This window comes from Magallana gigas, chromosome 1 (assembly GCF_963853765.1).
Source record: "Magallana gigas chromosome 1, xbMagGiga1.1, whole genome shotgun sequence".
Taxonomy (NCBI): domain Eukaryota; kingdom Metazoa; phylum Mollusca; class Bivalvia; order Ostreida; family Ostreidae; genus Magallana; species Magallana gigas.
In genome coordinates this window covers 55,358,250-55,362,656 of record NC_088853.1, presented here as the reverse complement: position 1 = coordinate 55,362,656, position 4,407 = coordinate 55,358,250, and the positions used below count along the sequence as shown (strand labels likewise).

The window sequence follows — 4,407 nt, the reverse complement described above, 5'->3', positions numbered from 1 at the left end:
TGGTGGACCAAAGCCCCCGTCTCCATCCCCCATGGATGAGGCCATGTTGACCTTCCTAGCAGGAAAGCCCTCAATGGATGGAATAGATGGGGTTTGGAAACGGCTTAAACAGCTACAGGTAAGTAATTATACATCACCTTATCTAGAATGATTTTCAATAAAATTATTTTCATTGTTTTCATTACTGATTTAGGATGTTTCTTGCAGGAGATCAACCCCAACTTCCAGAATCAGAGGAAGCTTCATGCAGGACTGCGTGTACCAGTACAAGTGTACCGGTCCAGCAGATGGCTGACGGGAATCCTCCCAAGAGAAAGAGAAGTAGGGACATCAGCGAGATACACTTGGAGGTGTTGGAAGCTGAGAAAGACAAATTAAGATTGGAGAGTGATTACATTAAGCTGAAAATGAAGAAGGTGTCTGCAGAACTGGAATTAATCGAGATGCAGAAAAACTCTTTAAGAAATGGCTCTTTGAACTACTTGTCTCTCTCTCAATTTTCAGAAGGTTAACGCAGATTCAACCCAGTATTTTGAAAAAAATCTTTCCTCATAGCTAGTAATTGATATTTTTGCCTTTTTTGTGTGTGGTTTTTTGGGGTTTTTTTGTTGTTTGATCATACATTTATTTAAAATTACCATATGGTTTTATAGCTTTTTAAAAAGGAACATGTTATTTGATAAGATATTCTAATTCCATTCATGTAATATCAATCTCCCAGATTCCTGCTCACTTTATTACGGTAATATGGTAAAGGCAGTTAAAATAAGGAAATATATAACCTCAGTAAATATGGACAATATTACAAGTAAATTTTATTTAAAACTTAGATATGGTAAAAAGTGTCAACAAAAACATACGGTAGTCAAATACATATGTACCAATACTCTTTCTCTCTCTCTCTCTCTCTCTGAAACTTGCTTTGTGAGATTTTTTATCATAAATCAAATCAACTTTGTATATTTATAAAATATTGAAATTTGTTCTTTGAATGTTTAAAATATCTGCCTTAATATTACTACATGTATGTCTCAAATAAAATTGGTTACAAGTTTTCTATTCTACAATTAACTGTTTATCAATTTTGAAAAGTATAGTTTGATTTGATAAAAAAAAAATGAATTACCAGAATTAAAAGATGCAAAGTCATTAATTGTCTGGTAATTCAGAAATAATTACGAGCAATGTGATCCCTCACAGTTTTCCCATTGCCCCCCATGTCAACTACACCATCTATCACATCTTCAGCGACATTAAGGTCATTGTCATCGGAATTTGAGATGATGTCTCCTCTGTTGATGCCAATATTGTGTAACACACAACAGGCAACCACTGCAACACATGCCCTCTGTGGTGATAATCGCAGTTCGCTGTGCAAACATGAGAATCTTCTTTTTAGAATCCCGAAAGTCTGCTCTATTAGCACCCTTGTCCTGCAATGTGCCGTGTTGTATCGCTGCATGTGTGCCTCTGTGGGGTTTAAATATGGAGTCATCAAGTAAGTCTTGAGCGAATATCCGGAGTCACCCAACAGCATCCCTTGTATGTGTCCTGCATAAATTTTATTTGTAATAGTCAGTTTTCAATTTGATGGAATACACAGTCATAAAGGTGCAATAATTTAAATCGGAATTATAGAGAAGAAAACCTTTAATTGTTACCCCCTTTTAATTATTTAAGTAATTCTGATTATTATAAATTTATTTTCAAATAGATGGTGAGGGTATAGAATAACAACATGGAAGAACATACCAAACAACATACCATTTTCAAACTCTCTGCATAATACAGATTCTTTAAAAATCCTAGAATCGTGCACAGATCCTGGCCATTTAGCAACAACATTTGTGATGCAAAAATCAGGGCCACATACCATCTGCAATATTTTGAAAAAATGAGTCCAATGAAATAGTTGTAATTAACTAGATAATGTTAAGCAAATTCTGCTAGATAATAATTAAGAAAGTTTAACAATAAATTGGGAAATTTGGTGAATAATATGGTATGAATAAAAATGTGGAACCATCTTGATAAGATGCTGCACTCAAGATCATAGCAGCTAGCCTAGCCGCTAGGCCGTAGATGTCTAGGTATATTGAACAGCAGCTTGGTGGGCCACTAGGTCTATGATTTGAAGTTGGAATAATAATAAATAGTAAATACCTTTGTGCTTAAACTACTGTACGTTCATCCATTAATATGAAAAATTTCCTGATTATCTGTTTTGAAACGCCCCCTACGCTTCAGGTTTCAATACACATCCACAAATAGAAAGTCTACAGGGATTTTGCATTGCATCAGCTATTTATAAGACTGGATGATAACATTGAAAAATTGGGCGAGGTGTCCCGAGTACTTGGAGAATGGAGAAAAGATGTAAACATTTCCCATTATAAATTTCCATATGAAATTTGTTTTCGTTCCTGTGAAATTTTATGAGTGAAAAGGGATAATTTGTCCATGAAGATATCTTGGATATTTTTCATTTCATTGATTTTAACCTTTTTTTCTTTCACACATATCTGTATTTTTATTAAAAATCATCAAAAAGTGATGGAAGCAATAACTTGGGACAGACTATAATAACATGGACATAATTGGTTAATTTTAAGCTGAAATATACATGCAAAAATTCTTCATAACTTATAGGATGAACAAAGTATCACTAAATATATATGTTTCATGTCTGTGACGAAGTGGTATCTAAGATAGCCATTGTGAATTTGATTAATATATTCATTGCATGAAATATTCAGGCTACAAATATCTACGTACATGTAGTGGGTAGGTTAGCTTACTGTTTAACACTGAGGCTGCAACGTACATATATAGCCCTATAATGTAGTAGCTATGATCTTGAACGCAGCCAATTTAGCTATAAAAGTCCATAAGTCTAAAAAATTCAATAGCAAATGCACACATGCACAGAACTAAAGGGTTGGGATTGACCCTTGACCCCCCCCCCCCCCGGAATGTTTTTTTCTGGATCCGCACATGGCTCATCCTATATATCTTAACTTAATGATACATTGTGTTTATATTATTTTAATCTTTATAGTCCATTTTGTTGGAAAAAATATTACCTGGACGTTTAACGAATGGAAACCTTTCCTGTTTACATATTCCCCTTCGTTAACATTCGGTGCCTTGATCTTTACCTGTGTGTCAGCTACACATCCGACCACGTTTGGAAATCCTGAAACACAAATTCTACATTTACGACAAATATTAACTTTCATCATGTTTTTACACTTTCCTCATATATTCGACTTGCGAAGAAAATACACAAAATGATTTGATCAGAAATCGACCGCGGCGTTTGAAAACGAAAGTAAGAAAATGCATCAAGAGCTCCTATTTACCCTAACGATACAAGTTATGATTCCATTAACAATTTATATTATTAATTGGGATTTTATTATATGCATGCTTTAATATTAACATTGTAATAAAAATTATGATAAAAAGTGAATGTCTCAGTAGAATTCGTCGATGATTGGTAAAATAGGCCTATTGTGTTTAAGGGCCATCTCAAAGTTTGTTAATTTTTAACATAGGACCCTATGGGATTTTGCTTGAAATGTATCAATTTTGCACATTTTTTACATTTTTTTTAAAACTTCTGCCCTACGCGGCTATGTTAAGGCTGTCCGAAGCTAAATATATATCGAAAAATGATACTATTTTAATTATCGAAAAATGCTTTGTAACAACCGTTAATGATACAACGCCGCTTAATGATATAAATAGCATTAAGCGTTGCAATTGCAACGCTTAATGCCATAAATTCTTGCATTAACAGTTGACATCTTCAACTGTTAATGATAAATCGCCGCTTAATGATATAATTGTATCATTAAGCGTCACAAATGCACAGCAGCCCTAACGCTTAATGAAACAAGCAAATATCGACATCCTCAACCGCTAATGATACAAACTTTATATCATTAAGCGTTGCAGTCGCACCCTTTAATGATACAAAATTGTAAAAATGATTGAAATATTATTGTGTTCATAAAGCAATGGGATGAATATTTGCTTAAACAAGGCAGATCTAATATTTCAAGGTGAATTATTAATTTTTTTATCACCCCCCCCCCCCACTTTTAAAAACGGTGCTACATGCCTGTAACATCAGTTTTAGCTGAAATACACTTTGCTCACAATTCATAGCGTGAAATTAATCTTTTAACAGCTTTTTTTTTTTACAATATTTTTACAAATTGTTAGATCATATTCATACGATGTACATTGAATAAAATCAGATGCTATATTGTGTCAAATATAAAAAGCGAGAATATATTTACAATTTCACATGATTGCCTATATACACAGGTAAATTAGCGAATACAAAAAACATTGATAATGAACTTATTTAAAACAACTGCGTGATTTTTGCGTGATTGC

The 4,407-nt window shown here is 33.5% G+C and overlaps 1 non-coding gene across 1 annotated transcript; it reads right to left on the bottom strand.

Moving 5' to 3' along the window:
- Positions 1-783: 783 nt before the first annotated feature.
- On the bottom strand, positions 784-3,480 carry LOC117687147 (uncharacterized). Its single transcript, XR_010713785.1, has 3 exons — positions 3,084-3,480; positions 1,765-1,876; positions 784-1,551 (listed from the first exon to the last, which is right to left on the bottom strand). It is a non-coding gene; the product is annotated as an uncharacterized protein (transcript).
- Positions 3,481-4,407: the final 927 nt, after the last annotated feature.